Source organism: Panthera leo, chromosome C2 (genome assembly GCF_018350215.1).
Source record: "Panthera leo isolate Ple1 chromosome C2, P.leo_Ple1_pat1.1, whole genome shotgun sequence".
Classification (NCBI taxonomy): domain Eukaryota; kingdom Metazoa; phylum Chordata; class Mammalia; order Carnivora; family Felidae; genus Panthera; species Panthera leo.
The window spans coordinates 142,470,894-142,479,218 of NC_056687.1; the positions used below are offsets into that span (position 1 = coordinate 142,470,894).

At 42.6% G+C, this 8,325-nt stretch overlaps 1 long non-coding RNA gene across 2 annotated transcripts; it reads left to right on the forward strand.

The window, feature by feature from the left end:
• Positions 1 to 785: 785 nt before the first annotated feature.
• On the forward strand, positions 786 to 6,963 carry LOC122229999. 2 transcript variants are annotated; one of them, XR_006207238.1, is made up of 4 exons: positions 786 to 857; positions 3,159 to 3,302; positions 3,401 to 3,625; positions 6,838 to 6,963. It is a non-coding gene; the product is annotated as an uncharacterized LOC122229999 (long non-coding RNA). The 2 variants fall into 2 exon arrangements; XR_006207239.1 differs by having other exon boundaries at positions 3,473 to 3,625.
• The last annotated feature ends 1,362 nt before the right edge of the window (positions 6,964 to 8,325 follow it).

Here is an 8,325-nt window from a genome sequence, read left to right on the forward strand (position 1 = left end):
CAAGGTCAAGGTCAAGATCACTGATTCAATATTGAAACATTTGCAGGAGGATGAAGAAACTCAGAGTGATCAGTACTATACCCACAACAGACAAGCTAAACATGGGGAAAATATTTTTCAAAAAATGTGATATTAAATGCTTCAAAAAAAAACATCAAGATATTCATCATGGGAAAAATGAGTACTTTCTTGGGATTTCCTAATTTCATATTGTTTATTATTTTAATTTGAATTGCATATGGTTTGTGGCAGCAACCCTTCCATGCTTAGGGCCTCGAAGTTCTTAATTTAAGGAAGAAGTGTGCCTGCGGGACTGACTTGAGAGACAGGTCAACAAAGGGTTGGCAACTTATTATGGACGCCCTTCTTGCCGTATTACCCTTCTCAAACCACCAACTGGCCTTGTTGATGCTGACCTGGCTCTTCCACTTTCCAACAGACCTCTTCAGTGTAAATTCCAGAGCCACCATTTGCTGTTATTTTGGGGAAATCACTTCATCTTTCTCTTCTCCTACTTCTCAGCTACGAATTGAGCAGATATGCTCATATCTATTTAGTAGATAATCCACAAAATGTTCTTAGAATACTATCTGGTATACATTCAAGCATCGAGAAAAGGTTAGTTATTATTTTCTTTAATGTTTATTTATTTTGAAGGAGAGAGAGACAGAGTGTGATTGGGGAGGCGCAGAGAGAGAGACACCCACAGAATCCACAGCAGGCTCCAGGCTCTGAGCTGTCAGCACAGAGCCCAACGCGGAGCTCAGAGTCACAAACCACAAGATCACGACTTGAGCCGAAGTCAGATGCTTAACCCAATGAGCCATCCAGGCGCCCCCTAGAAAAGGTTAGTTATGGTAAGTGCCTATTTAAATCTCCAATATGCTTTCGCCAAAGAATATTCAGTAAAAACTGAACGGGACAAGTGGGAATGACATCTTTTCCAATTAGTTTTTCCTCTACCAACCTCAGATCTTTGGAACGCAACCATACTCTGTGTCCTAATTTGTACAAAGTGTTCCTTCCTTCACTTTTTACGTGAGAATGCAGAGCACTTTTGGAAGTATTTTACTCCGGAAGTGGGGGGACGAGAACTCAACACACATACTGACCAGTGTGGCGGGTTCCAGGCCACACTGCTGTGCTTCATTGAAATCATTATAGCAGGTCCTGTAAGCCAGGTATTGTCCTCCCTTCACGTATGATTGAACCAAGATTTACGATAACTTTTTTAAAAAGCTAGCTCAAGACACATAGTCTATGGCCCTCCTGTGATTCCAAAGATTATTATCCTGAGTCTCTTTGGCTTTACCAGTGGTTCTCCCAGGGGGAGGGGTGGGGAGGGCAATTTTGCCCCTAGGACACATTTGGCCTCGTGGGGTCTGGAGGGGGATCAGTGGTGCCACTGACTTCTCTAGTAGGTAGAGGCCGGGATGCTGGTAGACATCCTAAAAGGCACCGAACAACCCCAAATGATCTGTCCCCACATGTAAATAGTGCTAAGATTGAGAACCCTGGACTAGACCATGCTGCTTCGGAGGTATTTTTGTTGGTTTAAGGAAAATAAGTGAAAAGAAAATATATGCAAATAACATTTCTAAAGGACTCGCTGCAGTGGTTTCAGTTGATGATTACTCAACGTTGCTGATAAAATGAATTCCTGTTTTAAATCCTGAAGTTCAACGTTTTAACATCTCTTCTTAACCTCTTCCACTGTTGTCTGAGACTCATTAATATGGCTGTTTGTAAAATGCTTGGAACATTTCAAGGAGAAAAGGAGATGTTTGTTATTCGGCATTGCAAATACCGTGTCCACATTGCCCTACGTTAGCAGAGTTCCCTCCGAAGGGAACTCAAGATGCCAGACATGATTCTCAAGGCCACTATGAATTATGCTGTGCCAGGCAGTGATACTTGGAGAAGTGCTTTGGGGTTGTTTTTTTTTTTTTTTTTAACTGTGATTCATGTCTCTTTTGGACTCTGGCAGACATAAAGCAAATGCTCTTGGTGTCTCATCTAAATCTCCCTCGTGGGATAGGGGCACCCCACTCTCAGCCTCTGTGATTGTTGTCTGGCCAGGGTGCACAGCTGCCCCCAGGGGGCTCATGCCCCACCCTGTTGAGCACTCCAAGGCCCAAGACTGACCGACAAAGGGTTATGAAAATCAGGTCCCCTTGCCTCAGGAGGATCAACTCCTTGGTACACTTCGTATTCCACATCTGCCCAGGGGATCAGACTGAAGCTAAATTCCAGCCAAAAATGACATCCTTGCTTAGATTTCTTTCCCTAATTTGTCTGGCTTCCTATATTGCCCTTCTCCTGAGAGGAGCACCCAATAAATCACTTACACAGAAATACCCACTGGGGCTCTGGGCCTATGGAACATGACCAAAACACACAGGGTCAGCAAATTCAAATGGTGATGAGTATTGTAGGTACTTCTCCTATAACATCCTCCTTGCTTTGCTACATTCCTGTTGTTCTTTAGCCCGGGGAGGGGGCGGGGGGGGGGGGGGGCTAGTCAGAGCTCAGAAACTGATCAGAGAGAGGAAGCCGAGTTCTGCCTACCCATCAAAGGACTGTCTCTCCAAACTCCTCCTTCTCCCTGAGGGGAGCATTTGTTTCTTGGCTGGAAACTAGGCTTCAGGGCAATCGCGGTTTTGTCTGGCACCCAGCTCCCATCAAAGTTAGTGGGGAGGGATTCCTACTTCACCATTCCTGTTGAATTCATACATTTAAGATCATCAGCACAAAATAGCCCATGAATCTTTGCATCCCTTAATAAGGCTATCAAGGATATCTTATTGAATAGGTCTTTTTTCTTCCGTGATTCCTGAAGTTCTTGAGAAATAGCTCAACCTATTTATACCAGTCAGTCCACAAAGACAGATTATGGTGACCAAATAGTTAAAATAACAGTTAAGACGGCTTCCTAAGTATAATTTTCCAAGCAGTCCTTGGTGAACGCAGGCTTGTTTTTTTTTTCCCCAGTAATGTTAGGTTTTTAAAAATATATACAGCCATCAAATTAAGGGGAAATGTATGATTTTTCTCTCTATTCTGATCACACATTTCTAGAGGGATAGTTTTTGGCTAAGTAAAGACATACATTCATTTATTCATTTCTCAGATGTTGTCTAATGCCTTCTGTGTGCCAGGTGCTGTTCTAGGCTCTTGAAGATACAAAGAGGAGCAAAACAGACAAAACCTCCTGCCCTCTTGGACCTCACTTACTAAAGGGGAGACAGAGAGGAAACAGAAGAGACTGAAAAATATACATCGTACAATGGTGTCGGACGTTGGTAAGTGAAAGAAAGAAACATCGATTAGAATAACTCCTCACCTTAGTGAGGAGGATGCTAAGTTAGATAAGATTATGATGTGATGTTTCTCTGATCAGATGACAATTTAGTGGAGACCTGGATGAAGCAAGGGAACGAGACCTATGGATATGTTGGGCGGTGTTTTTCAGGCAGGGAGCAGCTAGTGACAGATCCCTGAGAATGGAACACACCTGGAAGTTTCCAGCAATGGCAAGTGCGCTGGCTAGAGCACCAAGAGTGACCTGTCGAGCGGGTGAGGCAGTGAGGCCACAGGATCTTACCAGAGGCGCTCAACAGTTTGGGTGAGTCAGTTCTTCACAGCCCTCCTGTTATGGGGCAATACGTTTCCTCCGCCCCCCAGGTGCTAAAGGCTAGTAGCTCCCCACTTACTAGGACAAGCCAACATACGTCCCTACTTATTTCCAGTAGCACACTGGGCTATGTGTGGAATTAGTCCCAGTGGAGACTAAGCTTTACGACAAGAAGTGACACCATCAGGTTTGCTTTGTTAAGGTTACCGTGACTGCCGAGCAGAAAGCAGATTGAACAGGTGGAAGGTTGAAGATAAATCATTGATAACGCTGTTGAAGTAGACCCGGGGAAAGAGAATGGTGGCAGGTCTGGGAGGTATCAGTGGAGGTGGCCCAAAGCCGTTGCTTTTGGGAATATTGTTTGAAAGAGGAGCTGGCAGGATGGGCTGGTGTTGGAAGTAAGATGGGTGAAAGAGGAGAAGTTATGGAAAAGTCGAAGGTTTTCTGTTGTCATTTCTGTTCCCGTTTTGCTTATAAAGAAGTATTAGAAGTAATGTAGCTAGCTATCTTATCTTCTAGTCATTTCTGTGTTTGCATGTGTGTGTGTGTGTGTGTGTGTATGCAAGCCTTATTATTTAATTGATACTTGCACCCCTGGGTTTCTTAGCCTCATCACTACTATGCTGGGGAGCCATTTTGTGCGTTATAGGATGTGTACTAGGATTCCTGTGCTCGATTCACTAGATGTGAGTAATACTTTCTTCCTAGTGTGAAACCAAAAATGTATCCAAACCTTATTCAGTGTCTCTTAGGGGGGCAAAATTACCACCAGTTGAGTACCACTGCTCTAAAAGAGGTAATGAGGCTGTGGTCCTAGCTCTGCCTCTAATTGAGTGACCTTGGGCAAGCCACTAACTGCTCAGGGCTCTGTTTCTTGCTGTGCATTTATCAGAAGTATGAGTACGATGTCTGTTAACCCAAATTGGTAAGTCTATAAATTGGTTAACCAACTCCTTTCTGGGGAATTAACTTCCACTCAATTTCAAATGAACAGTGTCTCAAAAAATCTTATTAATATAAACATAAAATTAGTTTTTCTTCTGGGAGTGAAAAAATGCCCCCAACAATTATAAGACTGATTTTCTCAATCTAGGCCATAATTTGAACAGGCAAAATTTGCTAATAAGCATTCCCAGATTCTGAAATAGCTTCTGCAATTTTCCTATTTGCAAAGTCAATTGGGGACTTAAAACCACAGCTGTCCATGTGTGGTTTTCTGTGGGCCTTATTGGGCAATTTGGTCCAATAAAGTTTAGCTTTCAGTGGACAATGTTGAATTATGGCAGGCACTGCTAGGGATTATTTTGCTACATCACGTCTTCCCCTCCTTTGCCCAATTAGGGCTGTCAGTAAATAAATGAAATTGTTGGAACAGATGGAAAAATTTAGTACGACCTCTTCTAAATGATCTCATACAACCTCCGTGAATTTTGTGAAACTATTTCCCTTAAATAAGTATATGGTTTTTCTTATCCACCCTAAAATTTGGGATTGAGGAGTGTCCATAATCAAACGGATGGCACTCATTTGCACCAACAGGCTGGGATAGGCTCACCTCTTACCTTTAACTGGTATGGAGTTGGGACCAGATCCTAAGCCTCTTTGCCTTAGGTCTTGGGTTTTGCTCACTACACCTACAGTGACTGCCGTTTTGCCAGATATTGAGGGGGGAGGCCAGCATGCCGATATGCAGTGGGCTGTGAAGGTGTGTTTACAAAATCATGGAAAAACCAGAAAGTCAAACCACATGGCTCTCTATTTGTTGTATGTGTTGTGAGAAGGCTAAAATCTATTCCCCGTGTGCGTCCTCTATTTGGGTGACCTATATGCAGAGTTTCTACTTTATAGAATCTATGGATGCTTTTTATTAAATGAAAAAGATAAATCAATTTTCTACATTTATCCCTGCCTTCTAGCTTCTCTAAGCTTGGCCACCGCCAGAACCTTTTAAGGAAAGCAGAGTCAGCTAAATGTGCCTGCCTCTTTTTGGCTTTTCCTGATTTCTAGATGGCCAGGAATTTCTTTCCTGGCCATATTCAGTGGTCAACGTTCGATGCTAAATGGTGGATTAATTTATGGCATTGATTACTATAAATTAATCAGCATATGGAAAAAGTGGTCCCCAGAGGGCTGCATCTGGCGACTTGGACAGGGCCAACCCTGGGATGACTTCCATTATTCCAATGACAATAAGGCAATTAAGCTTTAGAAAGACGGCAAGGATGTGGCCCACCATGAGGAAAAAACCAGACTTATGGAGCATTTTGCCTCTGAAGAGCTCTGTTGAGCATGGCTCTACCTGGAAAAATGGTTGAATAAGAAAACAAAATACATTTATAGCCCGAGGCAGATCATGAGCATACCTCTGAGTCCATTTTGTCTATCTACTGGAGGTTCTAAAATTCTCATTGGCAAGAAGAATTACAAAGAAATTATTACTCTTTTTATTCTTTCATTCAATAAATACTTGAATATTTGCTTTCACGGAGTTTAATGCTGGGCAGAAGGGGGAGTAGAAAGGCCAGTAGGATATAGGGCCTTCTCTTAAGGAATTTATGACGTTGTATCGATCAGACTGCCACAGATAGTTCTAACTCTACTACGTATATATGACAAAATAAAAGGCATGCTGTGGCAGAGAGGTGGTCAAGTATTGTGGAATAACAGGACAAAACACAATTGCTTCTAGTTATAGGGGGAGCTGTATGTAATGATATATTAATTAGGATGCTTCAAGGAAAGTAACACAATACTCAATGAAAAGGAGCTTAAACTGACACTGGGGATCTGGTTAAAATGCAGATTCTGATTCAGGTTTTCTGGGCTAGTGCCCAAGATTCTGTGGTTACAACAGAATTCTCTGGTTATAACAGGTTCCAGTTTACATTGAGAGACTTGGTCCACTGACCACCCTCTGAGTAGCAAGAACTTTTAAAACTAGGCTTTGTATTATTTCATATAACAGAAGTTTGGAGACATGTGGTTTCAGGGTGGGTTTAAAAAGCTCAAATGACTTCAATAAAGAACCAGGTTCTTTCCATTCTTCTTCTCCGATCCTTGACATAATGGCTTCTGTCTTCACACTTTTCTCTCATGGTCTCAGGATGGTTGCCACAGTTCTAGGCGTCACACACAGGCATGACAAAGGGCATGATCCGTAGAAGAAGAGGGATATTTCTCCTCTTGTTATTCTTTTTTTATAGGGAAAAAGGCCTTCACTAAAAAATTCCTGGCACCAAGCTTCCCCTTAGTTTCCAGTGACTGCAGCCATGTGTGATGTTAATCCTTCACTGCAAAGTCTGCTGGGAAAGCAGGTTTGCAGCTCCCACAGTGAGTTATGGGCTCTGTTGTAAGAATGGTGGGGAGGAAAAGTTGGTTGGGCAGCCAACTGCACTTGTCACAGTGGGGCTGGGGTTCTGTTGGCCATAGAAATCTTGATGGGCTAGGGACACCCCACTGAGTTAGCACGTGGAAGGGGAAATTGGAGTCCATCATATAATGTGTCACTTAGATAGCATTAGATGACTTAACTTAGACCTTAGAATTGTCTCCTTCTAGAGGCACATGTCTCCCCATCCACCCTTCTATTGTCTTGATTCTAAACACTGATATTTCTCACCTTGAATATTGTCCTAGAGTCCTAAATGCTCTCCCTATCCCCACCCCTCTACACTGCCCATCCATCCTGCATACAGCGTCAGACTCCTAGCCTGCAAATGTGACTGTGATATACTTTGTTCAAAACTCTTTAGTGGTTCCTGATAAAATATTAACTCCGTAATATAGTCTTCAAGTTTCGTTATAATTTCCTGTCTGCTACTTGTTTGTCCTGCTTCACCTCCCAACACTACCCACTAAAAGTCAGACTTCAATGCTACAGAGAATAAGAGAATGATTTTGCTGGGACCTATGATTAAATTCTATAGGTATAAAACCATCTGCTTAAGAATTCCTTTCAATATCTCCACAGATCATTGAGAAATGATTACTAGGATTCCCCTGTTATGGAACATGTACATTTTCTAATCCAGCCCCTATGCTAGATGCTTGATTATCATGGCCATCCTCAAAGATGCCAGGAGGCTTTAATGGTGAGAACTCCAGGGGCCTTTCATTCACTGAGGGAGGGGGAGTCATTTGGAGTCAAAGTTCTGATTTCCTTAATATTACCCTTAGTTTGCTTTCCTTTCCGTGATTTATTAAATTTTACCCAAGACTTGAGGACTTTCTGGCTTATTTGACTTTTCGGTATGCATGATTTATTATTATAATATCTCTGCCCATCCTCTCATTATTTTTATCACTCTCCCAGATGTAAGTCATAGGCTGCTTACTTTCCCTTCCTGTCCTGCACCTCCCCCAAATCAAACACGGAGCCTGTCGTATCTTAGGTGCTTAGAAAATGCTCTTTCCTTTCTCATCCTAAGACATTTATTGAGCACCTTTTGTCTGGTATGGTGCTAGGGAGTTGAAGATCCAACACATGGTCTCAGCCTTTAGATGGTCACACTTGAGTTCACCATGCAAATGCTAGTTTGATTATAGCCATATGGCAGTATGTAGGGAGCATTGGAAATGGGAAGGAAATCGTCCTTAGTGAGTTAGGAAAGGTGATTTGGGGAGGATGTTGGTGAGAGACACCTAAAAGGTAAGGAGAACCTGGGGTTATCCTTTCTGGGAAGTATCCCAGT